Source organism: Papio anubis, chromosome 13, assembly GCF_008728515.1.
Source record: "Papio anubis isolate 15944 chromosome 13, Panubis1.0, whole genome shotgun sequence".
Classification (NCBI taxonomy): domain Eukaryota; kingdom Metazoa; phylum Chordata; class Mammalia; order Primates; family Cercopithecidae; genus Papio; species Papio anubis.
Window position 1 is genome coordinate 57,581,975 of NC_044988.1, and position 16,244 is coordinate 57,598,218.

Sequence of the window (16,244 nt, forward strand, 5' to 3'; positions counted from 1 at the left end):
TGGAATTTTACAAAGTCCAATTCTGACATTAAGTCATCTGTATGTAATAGTAGTCACACTCTACAAATGTTACAAAGAAATTTCTGGTGCTCAGAAATGTATAGCTTAAATATCTAGCATGCTTCGGAAGATAGTAACTTACAATTGTATACAACTATCAGTTATAGGATAGCCCTGCTTGGACCAGAGTTTTAAAATGTCCCATCAAAAACCTACTCAAAATCTTGTACTGCTCAAACTCATCAAGTGTTAATTAGATCATCCTCAAAGACAAGAGGATGGTTCAAAAGTATTCTGTACGATAATTTCTACTTCTGATCATTAACTTGGTGTAGATCTTTGAAATGTGATTATACTTGTTACATGAGGAACTGTGAATCAGAAGACAGAGATGAAATTATAATAATAATAGATAATATTTTCAAAGTTATAATAGCATTTGTACACCAGAATGGTTCCTTATTTGAGGTGTGTTTGCTAACTAAAGCAATTAAGTGTTTCAATTCAGGGTAACAAAATGCAGCAACTCCTTTCAAGGTTTCATTAAGTTTAAAATTTTATAGTGAACACTAGTTAAGATTATTAATATACAATATGTATTACGGTTTTGTAAAGTTTCACTGTCCTTTGCTGCACAAGCCCAAGAGTGTTTCATATTACTTAAAACGTAATCAATCAGTCTAAAAGACTGATTCACTGTTTAAGCCAGAGCAATCTTTTGAAATAAATGTGCAGTAACTGACAGCAACAGTTTTCACAAAGGTATTCTGAAAATGGAAAGAATAAATACACTTTACTTAAGTATCTTCAGTAATTTCCACTTGGTAGCACATGAGGGAACACAAAATAGCTTTAATGAGTAGTGAGTGAATTTAACTATTTGTGCATTGCACCATATTGATTTTAAGAAAAATAATAATAACATGCCAGGACTTCCCATAAATCATACTGTAATTCCTTCCAAGAGGCTATAATTCTGCATTGGCAGGCAAATGTATTTTTAATTCAATTTATAAATGGGTTAAAAAATACTAAAGGACACAAACTATGCTCTAATATTCCTCTGGAACAATGGTCTTAGAACAAGCTGTTAAAAGGAGACATTTTCTGTGTTGGTTTTGGTTGAGACCCAAAAAGGAATAACCAAATAGTTGACAAGAACCTTCACATTTTTAATCAAAATGCTAGGTCATCTGTGCAGAACTTGTAAAAGAGGCTTTCAAGAACCACCAGTTTTATAAGCCAGCATCCCTTGCAGCTGAAAAGTTTGGAAACAAGGAAGAAAAATATTTTTGGCTGGGAGCGGGGGCGGGAAATTGTTGAGCTGCTATAATCTCTCTACTATCACCTTACCTCAAACTTTGGAGAAACTTCAGGGAGACTGCTTCAGAAGCTTATCTGTATACAATGACGCCAGAAACAGAAGAGTTAATGTCTGATATGCATTTTAGAAGTCCTCTCCTAAGACCATTGTTGTAGGAGAATTCCAGAGGATTAGTAGAGCATAGTTTGTGTCATTCAGTATTTTTTTAAGCCATACATACATTGAATTAAAACACTGTATTCCTAGCTAAGCAGAGTGAATTTTTAGCTACAGTCCCCCTGGGAGAGGTAAGATTCTGTAAATGTTTCCTGAAGACTAAAGAGGGCAACTAAGAAGAAAGAATTTGCTGAAAGACATTTCAAATTCTGTTCAAGAACAATGCATAGGTGAAAGGAATAATCCCAACATAGGGGACGAATTTCCAGATTTCCAGGGGCTGGGGGTGAAATATTATGCGTGTAACTGGAAGAAAATGCATTTCCTGTATCATAGAAAATACAGCCGAATAGTCCTAGTATGGGACCTCTGAGAAATACAGATATCTGTCTGTCTCAATAGGTTATGTTAGGCTGTGGTAACAAACAGTCCCTTAATTTTAATGGCATAAAACCACAAGGATTAATTTATTGTTCAAGTATAATGGTTGCTGTGGGTCTGTTGGAGGCAGAAGCTGGCTCCTCTCATTGAAGTTTCAGTGATTTCATGATGAAACAACAGCCATCTTCTGTAAAGTTGTAGACTGCAGTGTTTAAAGGAAAAGAAAGATCTCTGGAGACTCCCATCCCAGTTCAGCCTATCAGTGACATTTTTCATTTTTGTTCAAAACTTCAAAACTCATTAATCAGAACTGGTTAAAAGCCCTACCCAACCACAGAAAGCCAGGAAGTTCAATCCTACCACGTGTCTAAGACGCACACAGCCAGAAATTTTTGATAGCATTCACATGCACTGTACCCCTTGAAGATAAAACAAAAAACTACTGAAAAAGAAAGAGAATCCACCAAACCCAGGGGAAGTTTATCCAGGGTTACATTTAAGTCAATCAAATCACAATTCATCTTTACCTCCCCTACCTTTCTGAGGCTTAACCCTATAAGAGCCAGAGGCAGCATCCTTGAACAGGGCAGAAAGCATAGAGGCGAACTGGGGAAACACAGGAAAGGCTGACCAATTCCCCTTTTCCCAATAGAAGTGGCCAGAAAAATGCTGGGAAAACTTTCATAGTAAATAAATTTAAGACCTCCTTTTTATATGAATAGTATGTAAAAGAAATGTCACTACTCATGTGATTAGCAGTAATTGCTGAACATTTTAGTCTCTAATAGTAAATGAAATAGGAGGCCTATCTGACATTTTATTCACGAGCAAGAAAATATTTAGCCCCATAGAGCAGGTTTGAATGAAAAATAGTGAAAGTAAAGTGGAGAAAGACCACTTGGCTTAAATAAGGACAAATGAAAAACAGCTCATGCTAGATGAGTAAATTTTCAGTGAACGGTAAACAGGAAAAAAGTATTCAAAGAAAAAAAAAGCTTCAAAGTGAACCTTTACGAAAACTATCAGAATACCTTAAGAATATCAGAGGAAATTATCACATATAACCAAGAGAATCTCAGAAACATTAAGATAAAAAGCTATCACAGAAATAGGAAAAACGTTTAGAAATCAGGCTAGACTACCCTGGAGTTTTCCCCGGATACATGAAACCAAAATTAAAGATAAAAATGCAGTGAAAATCTGACTTAAGTCAGAAACACCTAGGAAAATGCTCCATCACAGCAAAATGAATGGCAGAAAATCTGATTAGATTCTGTAACATTGGCCAAATAGGAATGCTGGGAAGAGGCAAAAAACGTAATTTATTTCCAACAAACTAGATTTAGGTATAGAGTGATAACCCCTTATAGTATCAGAACACATTAATAGTAAAACTCCCAAATGCAAACTACCATTAAATCAGTAACTAATCTTAACCTTTGAATTTTTCTTTTTCAGTGATACAGAAAGTATCAAAGAAACGGATATGCATGTTTAAAGAGATCAAATATTCAAAATAAAAATGAGTAAAATACTGTTTGTTTTATGTAAATTGGCCATGTTTTAATTTTTTTTTAAATTATTTTTTATTATTATACTTTAAGTTCTAGGGTACATGTGCATAACGTGCAGGTTTGTTACATATGTATACTTGTGCCATGTTGGTGTGCTCCACCCATCAACTCGTCAGCACCCATCAACTCGTCATTTACATCAGGTATAACTCCCAATGCAATCCCTCCCCCCTCCCCCATCCCCATGATAGGCCCCGGTGTGTGATGTTCCCCTTCCTGAGTCCAAGTGATCTCATTGTTCAGTTCCCACCTATGAGTGAGAACATGCGGTGTTTGGTTTTCTGTTCTTGTGATAGTTTGCTAAGAATGATGGTTTCCAGCTGCATCCATGTCCCTACAAAGGACACAAACTCATCCTTTTTTATGGCTGCATAGTATTCCATGGTGTATATGTGCCACATTTTCTTAATCCAGTCTGTCACTGATGGACATTTGGGTTGATTCCAAGTCTTTGCTATTGTGAATAGCAACATTCTTAAAGAAAAGAATTTTAAACCCAGAATTTCATATCCAGCCAAACTAAGTTTCATAAGTGAAGGAGAAATAAAATCCTTTACAGATAAGCAAATGCTTAGAGATTTTGTCACCACTAGGCCTGCCTTACAAGAGACCCTGAAGGAAGCACTAAACATGGAAAGGAACAACCAGTACCAGCCATTGCAAAAACATGCCAAAATGTAAAGACCATTTAGGCTAGGAAGAAACTGCATCAACTAACGAGGAAAATAACCAGTTAATATCATAATGGCAGGATCAAGTTCACACATAACAATCTTAACCTTAAATGTCAATGGACTAAATGCTCCAATTAAAAGACACAGACTGGCAAACTGGATAAAGAGTCAAGACCCATCAGTCTGCTGTATTCAGGAGACCCATCTCACATGCAGAGACATACATAGGCTCAAAATAAAGGGATGGAGGAAGATTTACCAAGCAAATGGAGAACAAAAAAAAGCAGGGGTTGCAATCCTAGTCTCTGATAAAACAGACTTTAAACCATCAAAGATCAAAAGAGACAAAGAAGGCCATTACATAATGGTAAAAGGATCAATTCAACAGGAAGAGCTAACTATCCTAAATATATATGCACCCAATACAGGAGCACCCAGATTCATAAAGCAAGTCCTTAGAGACTTACAAAGAGACTTAGACTCCCATACGATAATAGTGGGAGACTTCATCACCCCACTGTCAACATTAGACAGATCAACGAGACAGAAAGTTAACAAGGATATCCAGGAATTGAACTCAACTCTGCACCAGGCAGACCTAATAGACATCTACAGAACTCTCCACCCCAAATCAACAGAATATACATTCTTCTCAGCACCACATCACACTTATTCCAAAATTGACCACATAATTGGAAGTAAAGCACTCCTCAGCAAATGTACAAGAACAGAAATTGTAACAAACTGTCTCTCAGACCACAGTGCAATCAAACTAGAACTCAGGACTAAGAAACTCAATCAAAACCACTCAACAACATGGAAACTGAACAACCTGCTCCTGAATGACTACTGGGTACATAACGAAATGAAAGCAGAAATAAAGATGTTCTTTGAAACCAATGAGAACAAAGATACAACATACCAGAATCTCTGGGACACATTTAAAGCAGTGTGTAGAGGGAAATTTATAGCACTAAATGCCCACAAGAGAAAGCAGGAAAGATCTAAATTGACACTTTAACATCACAATTAAAAGAACTAGAGAAGCAAGAGCAAACACATTCAAAACCTAGCAGAAGGCAAGAAATAATTAATTTTTAAAAGACCCTTTTAAAAAAGATATATAGAAAAATTTCATAGCACAGAGTTCTTATCTATGTTACACCCAGTTTTTCCTATTATAAACATCTTACATAAGTATGGTACATTTGTCACAATTCATGAACAAACAAAAGTTACATTACTGTTAACTACAGTACATACTTTATTCAGATCTCCCTAGTTTTTATCAAGTGTCCTTCTTCTACTGCAGGATCCCATACAGGATACTATATATTAGTTGTCATATATCCTTAGCCTCTTCTTGGTTATGACAGTTTCTCAGACTTTCTTTGTTTTTGATGAGCTTGACAGTTTTGAGGAGTACTGATTAGATATTTTGTATAATGTTCCTTGGTTGGGATTTACCTATTTTTTTCACGAATGGACTAAAGTTATGAATTTTGGGGAGGAAGACCACAGAGGTAAACCATCATTCTCACTAAATCAAGGGTACATTCTATCTCTATGATCACCACTGTTGATGTCGACCTTGGTCACCTGGTTGAGGTCATGTTTGTCTGGTTTCTGCACTGTAATGTTACTTTTTCCTCCTCCTTTCCATGCACACTGTTTAGATGGAAGTTACTATGTGCAGCCATGCTTAAAGAGTGGAAAATTATACTCCACTTCCTTGAGGGCAAGTATCTACATAAATTATTGAAATTGTTTTGCATAGATTTGCCTGTTCTTCCCAATTCAGTCACTCATTTGATAATGTGTTTATATCAGCATGAACTCATGGATATTTTAGGCACAAATTCCACATATTTTCAAAACAGCCTTACAGAGATATAATTCACATATCATACAATTTACTCACTTCAAATTGGCTCTAATTTGAAGAGATGGTAAAAATCAGTGCTTACTCAGATATAGAGTCGCTCAACAATCATCAATCCAGGTCTAAATAAGTACATAAAAGTTATCAATTAAGCCATCTATAACCATGTGTTTAAACTACAATAGTCTAATTTGTATTGTTATATTTGTTCTATAACCTATAAAATCAAATTCATGTTATATTAAAATGTGATGAAACCATTATTAAAAGGCAGGAGAAATCCAATAGAAAGAAAGATATTTCAAGTTCATTGGTTTTACTTTTCTGTACAAACCTCTCATTATTAGAAAAGTAAATTATTTCATTTAAGATTATTTTATTAGTGGCTTTTAATTGTATACTTAATACAGGAATGACTTTCTGTAGGTACTGAGCACACAAATTTATTTTACACCCATGCTCCATCCTATCATCGTAAACTTCAGGTAAGACGTGCAGGCCAGAAAAGTGTTTTTCACCCCTATTTTACATATTAGGAAACTAACACGTCATGAGATGAAGAGATTGTTCAAGGTCCAATAACCGGAAATCAATGTCAGTCAGAATTTGAAACTAAATCTTAAACTTTTAGTCATTGCATGTTACCTCTTTTACCAATTGGAAATGGTATTACTATGGTTTTGGATATGATTTAAAACTGTCTAAATGTTCTAAAAATCACATTTCAATGCATTTCAAAACTATTTAATAAGAACTACATCCAATGATATTTTTAATGGTAATAAATAAGATACAACTTTTGTCTTCCAGGACCACGATTTGGAAAGATAAATAGACCAATGAACAAAAATAATAATATATTAAATAATACATATAAAAACAGAAGCTTGTAAAAGTAGAGAGATTCCAGGACTTTTGGAATGATTTATTGAGAATATGATGCTAAGTTCATTTTTTAAGTATAAGTCAGAGTTTTCCCATGTGATCTGAAAAAGACTTTTCCAGTTGCGGGAATCTCAATGTGCAAAGCCACAGAGATACAGTTTTAAATTGAGTGGCTGTATTAGTAAGTACTAGATTATTTTACTTTTAAATACTGTTTCCAACATCTAAAAATTAAGCATAAATTAATAATTACATTCATTAGTACTTTATTCTTATAAAGTGATTCTTATACTTGATGTATCTATAGTCTTTCTAATTCCACAAGGAGAGCTAAATGGAAAGATAAATAATTATCTTCCCCAACATGCAAATAACTCCCATGGTTTTCTGCCATTATTACAGACAAAACATCTGATTATCATCCATATTCTCAAGCTGTAATTTGAAATCATTTATTTCTATTGAATCAAACTCCATACCCTTCCTTACGCTTTAACATAATCATGGAACCTTCGTTTTTGGGTCAGCTAATAATACTTTTAGTTTTAATCTCCTAATCTCTCTGTAAAACCCATAGTAACCATTCCTATGGATTGATGAATAGGACCGGAAGCTCCAGGTCCAACAGAACCGTCATCAAATCCACTTGTTTTTAGCAGTCACCCAGACCTAAGTATTTTGCTAGGCTACAAAAGGACCTATATAAATAACATGTGGAATGTATTCCAATTCACATTTATTTCATCAATCTTGTTCACACACATTTTAAGTGTAATTAAAGATGAAATGATAGACTAAATTATTATTGAAAGTTTATGCAGTACCTGTGAGAAGAATCTTGAATTCAGAATCAACCATATATGCAAATGCTTCCACTTAATCATCTACAAAAATAAGGTAAGATCATGAACTCATGAATATGTTCTAGAATGATCTTCACTGATCATAATCAAAAAGTTCTTTAGAAATAAGGGGTAATGGACTACCGTCAATCTATTTTAGTTAGATAGAATGAGGTTTTGTGGAAAAAAAAAATAAAAATATCAATGAAAACCATGTACAGCCAGACAAAGTAATCTGCTACAGACTTCAGTATTTAAGGTTATGTTACACAACTACTTGGAGGGAATGTTTTGCAAGGAATGTATCTAAGGCATGGGTAAATGAACTACATGGTTAAGGCCACTTACAGAAAACATACGAGAGAGCATGACTCATGTTTTTATGACCCATGTCTTATTCACATGCTTTATGACCCATGTCCTATTTAACAAGCTCCCTCTCCCACACTGCCACCCCAACTCTGACAAAAAATAAATTCTGTCACCAACCACTACCAGGAATCCAATCACACTAGTGTTACTAACATACATGTGACTTTGTTGAACATTTTGAGATCACAGGAAGCAGTACCACTGCACAGAGCACACTGTAACTGAAAAATTCCATTGGACGTCTATCTTCTGAAGTGTTTTCTGGTCCCTGGCCACTTAATCCTCTTGTCTGTTATCCATACAGCATTTAGTCTCACTCTTCACACTTACTCACTCTGACATTTCTTGTGCAACATAGCTTCCTATTTTGTCAAACCTTAGGTACGAGGGAGCACCGGGAAGTTCCTTCACTTTGTATATTATGTATTGCTATGACATTAAATACACTTATGATGCAAATGTTTTACTTTTGTAACCAAAGAAAAATGAAAAAATAATAAAAATTACACATTAAGAAACGGGTTTCAACTCAAGACTAAATGAATGTATTAAGATGTGCCTTATGCAACTGTGAATGCACATAAAATAAGGCATTTGTTCACAGTAGGTGCTAGAAGAATACAGATTATGATTATGGGAATTATTCAAAGTAAGAAAAGAGTGTAATGACACAGGAAAAGTTAGTGTGATAGGGAAGTATAGTATGTACTCCTTCAGTTTACCATATATGAATCGAAATTAGGTAAAATAGGAGAGATGAATGATTTGGATTAGTCTATTCGAAAAATAGTTCCCAACTGAATGCTCACTAGGAACCAGACACCTCTTACAAAAATTGTTCTATCTTTCTCTCAACCTCATGGATAAATTCTAGTCATTCAACTTCATTTTTTAATGCACATAACACAATTTCTCCTATTATGAATTCATTTCTCCCATTACGAATTCATCTCATTATGAATTTCATTTATTTTAGTTGCTTGTAAATTCTTTCTCATTAGCCTGTAAGTCTCTCAAGGGCAGGATTATATCTGTCCACTTCCCACAGACAATATATGACCCAGGGCCTACCTACTCTCATGCTTAACACAAAAGAGGTACCCAATAAATACCTGAAGAATTAATCAATCAATTCACTATAGACTAAGTATTGCTCTACAACCGTATTTTTCTTCTTAAAAATATATATTGGAGATTTTACCATGATGGTATTTAAAGAACTACAACATTCCACTTACCGTCTTAGTAAACCAGAAACATACTGCATGAATATTCCAACATTTGTTTATCTATTTTCCTATTAGACATTTGGAGTTTTTTTAATTATTTAATAAAATCATGTTTACACAATTTTGCACCTCCTTTATAATATCTCTTCCTGAGTCTTTTTCTTGCCTTATTTAAATGATTTCCATTATAAACGTTGAGTAAAAGTGATGACAGCATACATTCTAACATTTCTTCCCAGCTTAGAGAAAAAGCACTTAGTGTTTCACCATTAAGTATGGTATTAGCTCTAGGTTTATTGCAGATGTTCCTTATCAAGTTGAGGAAGTTCCCTTCTATTCCTAATTTGCTAACAGTTTTTATCAAGAATAAATGTTGTATTTTCCAATAATTTTTCTACATCTGAGATCACCATATGGTTTTCCTTTTTCTTTTCTTTTTTTTTTTTTTTTTTAGACGGAGTCTTGCTCTGACACCAGGCTGGAGTACAGTGGCACGATCTTGGCTCACTGCAACCTCCGCATCCTGGGTTCATGCAATTCTCCTGCCTTAGCTTCCCAAGTAGCTGGACCTACAGGCGCACACCACCACACCCAGCTAATTTTTGTATTTTTAGTAGAGATGGGGTTTCACCATGTTGCCAGGATGGTCTTGATCTCCTGACCTCATTACCCACCCACCACGGCCTCCCAAAGTGCTGGGATTATAGGTGTTAGCCACCATGCTCAGCTAGTTTTTCTTTTTACTCTGTTAATATGGTGAACTATTTAATTGATTTTGCAATGTTAAACCAACATTGCATTTCTGGGATGAACCTAACTTGTTCTTGATGTATTATCTTTATTTGCCATTGCTATTTATACTTGCTAAAATTTTATTAATAATGTTTACATCTATTTTCTATAGGATATCGGCCTGTTGTTTTCTTATGATACCTTTTATGTTGGTCTCATAGTTGGAAAATGTTCCCTCCTCTGCAGTTTCCTGAAAGAGTTTATAGAGATCTGGTATTATTTCTTCCTTAAATATTAGAAATATTTTATTAGTAAGGTCATCTGTGCCTTCGGTTTACTTTGTGGGAAGATTTTTTTGTTTTGTGTTTGGGTTTTTAACAGCTGATTTGCCACATAATTCAAATACCATGTAATTTACTCATTTTATGTGAACAATTAAATGATTTTTAGTGAATTTACAGATGTGCGCAACCATCAGCACAATCCCATTACAGAATAGTTCCACTGCCCCGAAAGATTCCTTGTGCCCATATGCAGTCACTCACCACTGCCAGTGCCAGATGAAAACCACTCTACTTTCAAATTCCACAGACATGTTTTTCTGTGCATTTCATACAACTATATCATATGATGTTTTTTGTTTCTGACTTCTTTCAAGTAGCATAATATTTTAAAGGTATATCCATGTTGTAGCATGTATCAGTACTTCATTCCTTTTCATTGATGAACATTTTCCATAGTATGGATATACCTTATTTATCCATTTGCTAATTTGGTGTGGAAAAGTTTTAACTACAGATACATTTTCTTTAAAAGACACAGAGTCATTAAAGTTATCTATTTCTTCTTGTGTATACATAATATATTGCTGGAGGTTCACGGGAGCATTTCTGAGGATAAACTTCTAAAAGAGGAACTATAAAGAAAATTATTAAGAGCATTTGTAATTTAATATATATCCAAGTAAAAATTACTTAAAATGCATGTTAGATGAGCTGAACCAGTCTACAATGACTCCAATTATGTACTGAATGTTTATTTCCCCATCCCTTACCAACACAAGGAGTCTATCAATGTTTTCATCTTTGTCTCAACTCATCAGCAAACACTGCCTTACTATTGTGTTATTTTGCATTGCTTTAATTACTAGAGAGTTTATATATTTATTGTTTACTTTTACATATTATTTATATATTTATTGTTTACTTTTACTTTAATTACTAGAGAGTTTATATATTTATTGTTTACTTTTATATATTTATTATTTACTTATATATTTATTGTTTACTTTTATTATATTCACTCTCAGCCCAGTTTCCTCCCCCATATGAATCTTTTCCAGACCACTCACACTTTACCCTATCCTGAATTGCCTGGTGACACAACTTTCGTATTGTTATTTTGTATAGCCTTGGGAACAATAGATATTTAATAAGAATATCCTGAATCAGGTGATAGTCTATTCTATTTTTGTTAGCTTATCATCGATTTTTGCCTTCTCTGCTTAACAAGAACACAGAATTCTTAAGAACAAGAACAAACTCTCATGTACCATAATATCCTGAATATCAAACAGAAAATTAGTTTATCAACAATAAGTATTTGCATATTAATTGATGTGAATTTAACTAATCGAGACCAAAGCTAGGCTTTTAACATTACCTACAAATAAAATTGCAAAAAGAAAAAACATTTGCACTCCATAATCATAGGCTTAACCAGCAGCTGACCTTCACATCCTCATCTCACAAGGACTGCTTTCAGCAGGCTATGTGTGTGTGTGTATGTGTGTGCATGTATATATGTAGATATACATATGTACATATATACACACAGAGACTCTCCCTCCCTATGTATGCATATGCTCTCTATATACATAGACAGAACATATATATATATAAAGTATATATACAGAAGATGTGTTCATATGATATTGTACATATACGTATATATGTATATAAAGGTGAAGTCAAAAATTAAGAAAATAAAGGCACTTTCCTTTTGAAAAATGAAGCTCACCGTTTCAAAATCAACATGTATCACAAGGCACTGTTGTTGACTCTCCTGGTACACCTGGAGCAATACAGTTTTTATGCTAATTATTTCTCTTCATGCTGGCTACTAGATAGATATCTTGCAGCTAACCATAGTTACATTATAATAGAATGAGATTGTCTGAAGACACAAAATCCTCTTATGTCGTCCAATTTAGAATCCATTTCACAAACTCTATGGTGCTACCTAGAAACTGAATGTGCTGGGAATCTTACATTTTTGCATATATTACTGTTACACTGAACTTCAGTTATGATATTTGTAAAGACAATAATTCTACCTTTATAGGCAATTTGATATAATGTTCCATCTATAACAACAAAAAATGTAATTTGTTTTCTAGTCTAGGTTCCCAGGTTTGCATTTAGTCTTACTCATTTTGTTAGAGAAAATACACTCATAGTTTTTATTGACAACGACACCAAAACTCTAGGGAAGGAAACAGTATTTGACTTACCCTTGCAGCCAGTAAAGACAGGCTATTCTTAACATTAACTAGTGAATACATTTAGAAAATTAACAAAATGTATTCTAGTCAAATCCTAGCGAGCCTCATATTTTATAAAAACAGCATATAATTATTTCAATGGTGCTTTTAAAATTTTATTCAAATCCATGAGTCATTTAATATCTACCATTTATTTTCTTCCTAATTCACATAATGAAAATAACTTATAACTAATATTATTAGCAATAAAGCCAATAAAATAAAATAGGACAAATGGTCTATCAGTGGTCCTGGGCAAATTCCACTATAAAAAAACTAAGATAATATATTAGGTTTGTGTTCCATTTCATAGATTAAATCACTGAACAAAATATTCCACAAGCTAAATATTTTTAGTGTTCATAAAAACTGAGTAACTGACCTGACAATAATGAAAGCAAGGATAGTTCCTACCTGTGTCATATTAAGTATACTTACAAGAAGAAGAAAAAGGTAGAATAGCTAAAAAATTAAAAAAAAGAAACCCAACTGAGACTTTATTATTAAATAATATTTTAACTGTTTTTCTTTTGCCTCTTATTTGTTATCAAAACTCTTTAATAACAGCACAGATGCCCAAATGAACTTTTATGGCCCACACAATAAGCATTACAAGATTTCCAAACATCATGAAATTTATGCCTTATTAATAACTTTGAGAAAATCATCTCCCATACATACATATTAATTTAAATTTGACTTTCATGACACCTGTTAATAGTTCATTCAGAGAAAATATTCCTCTCATCAAAGGCATATCAAAATCCACACTGCATTACTGACGTTTTACAAGCACTCTTTAAATATATTTTATATATTCTTCTATCAAGTGTTACAATGCCAGACATTTACTTGGCACCTGAAAGTTTTGTTTTTCTTTTTCCAATGCTTAAACCTAGCTGTTATTAATTTTTAAACATAAAAATAGAATAGGTAGATATTAAATATTCCCATTGTACAGAAATCAACACTGAGCCTTAGAAAAAATAAGACAGCTTTACAAAGAAGACACTGCTAGTCATGAGAAACATAGTAGAATTCAAGTCTTCTGGTGTCAGATCCACTGCTTTTTCTATTTATTCATGCTGCCTCCCAGTGGCACTGGATTAGTCTCTCTTGGGAGATTTTTAGAACTAGGATCTTCTCTCTTGAGGACATTTAAGAATAGATACAGCAATTGTATCTGTTGAGTGATAACACTTTTTTAAAAAAGTAACTTTTATTAAGGTTTAGATGAAGTTAAGGTTTCCTAAAATATGATACTAATTTCTGAACCAATATACACTGACAAATGTGACTCTACTACTCGCTGAATATGAACATTACATATTTGATTACATTGGCCAATTTGTTCTCAGAGTATTAACCATATGAAAATAAGCCACTCACAGCACAAATGCACCATGTTGTTAGGCTGTCCATCTATATCAAATGAATACTTATCCATACTTTTATACTTCCCAGAAACAAAAGGCAGTGAAGTTATAGCCAGACACAAGATGCATTTACAATTTAAGAGACTGATGACTTGAACTCCCTAAAGACCCAAACCCACCTTCTAGTCAATTTTTGTATAAAATTAAAAAATAAATGCAACAATCTTAATATTTTAAGACTATCACCCACCTACTTAAAAGTAAATTTTTATGGACTGATCATTATAAAATAACTGTAAATTAGCATGGATTTAATTCTGAAGGAAATGTTTTGAAGAAAAAAAAAGGAAGAAGAAAAGGAAGGAAGGAAGGAAGGAAGGAAGGAAGGAAGGAAGGAAGGGAAAATTTCTTTAGAAGAATAACAAAGAAATCACGGAAGTATATGCCATTAGATGGGTAAGCCAGATACCTAGAATTTAACCTTTCCCTCATATTCTCCCTTAATTTCCTTATCCCAAACCCTTTTTAAATTTAATTTATTTTCTTTCAGGAAATATGGTATTTTTATGCTTAAATAGTTTTTAAAGCTATTAACATCAAAGTAGCCCCTGAACCATAAAGGGAAGAGGCTTGGTGACATATTTCAACAAAATTATAAATATAGTATTCACAGGTTGGTTGAGGGTTATGACAAAGAGAAATATTTATGTAAATTGAGAAAAGAGATTTTTTTTTTTCAATCTAACATGCTTCCTTACGGATACAACATAACCAAACTGGAGAATCAGTAACTGACAAGCCTGTTTGCATATAGTGACCTCCTCTCCTTGTACTACAGGAAAACATTTCCACCTAGAGTCCTTTCACAGAATATCTAGAGACCAAGTGAAATCAACCATAATGACTACCAGAGCCAGATCATAATCAGTTTTTAATTGAAGTATCAAGCCAATTAATTTGTGACAACTTCCTATCACTTCTTATTCTTGACATGAGGTTTCAGAGGACTCAAATGGTTTTCTGATCCATGACGGCTGTGGAACATTTTAATGTTTGGTCTCTTTTAAAATCACATTTATTAGAGAGGAAAGCATCTTTAGAGATGGAGTCCTAAAGCTGACTTGAGATTACAAACCAGCCTCACTAGTTTGATTCGATTAAATGTCAAGAAACAAAACTTCCCTTATGCATCATATACACAGAGTCTTAATAGCAGATCTTCCTTCGGTTTTAGAGGTGTCTTTCAGAAGTACATTTGAGCCCTAAATATGTATTTGTCTCGCTAAATTTAAGTCAACAAATAAATGATTAGTCTATGTATAAGTTGTACTTATATTCAAATGAGTATCATTTTTTCACGTCATAAAAATTTCCAAAACACTGTATTTTAAGAACATGAACCATCCTTTTCGGGACTTCATCAAGATGTATATTCTTGCCTTCCACACAGAGCACCATCCAGTATGATACATGAAAGACAAACTTTATATAAATCTTCCTGAGATAATGCTGTGTGTTATTCCGGAATGAAAAACATCAATAAATTTTCCTGCTTCCATTTCCACTACAGTAAACCTATTATATAAAAATATTAACTTATATATGTACCTTAATCAAAAATAACAGATACCTTACATAACCAAACCACTTCTGCCATCAATAGGCAAGCCATTCCATTTAAATTCTTAAGGTGAAATACCTGGCAGATCTCAAAACATTTTACTGGTTTTGAACAGGAAGTGCATTTCTTTTCTTCCTCACACTCCAACTATATTGAGAGTAATGCATGCTACTGGGTGACAGTGATAGAACCCTAAAGAACATCTCCTTCTTTTAAAATGTTAACCACTGTTTCCAATTTCTGAAAAATATTTTTTGCCCTTTCAGTATGTGGTCAATATTTTCACCAATGATGGGCCTCAGCTTCTATTTAGTATTCCTGGAATATTCCACGCCCCATGGTAATTTTTGGTCCTCCTTTAGTATTATTCTAAATATTCGTGTTTGTTAACAGCCACCTTTAGAAGATCCTGAAATTGCATTACTGAGTGTAAAATGACCACATATGGTATGCACAAACACAGCACAGCACACTGAAAAATGCATACATTACCGGCTGCCTAAAAGACACGGGGGTAATCACACCAAGCAAACACAATAAGCACTCTTTCATTTATTTATTTATTTACTGCTTAGACACACTCATCAAACATGTTCAGTGCCCACTGAGCCCAAGGCAGTACATAGCACAGATGACATCTGTTAGTGGCTTCAG

General features: G+C 33.8%; 1 protein-coding gene across 3 annotated transcripts in view; it reads right to left on the minus strand.

The window, feature by feature from the left end:
* The window catches only part of LINGO2 (leucine rich repeat and Ig domain containing 2), a 1,182,276-nt gene that overhangs the window by 1,163,283 nt on the left and 2,749 nt on the right, over positions 1-16,244 (minus strand). The window lies entirely within an intron of this gene.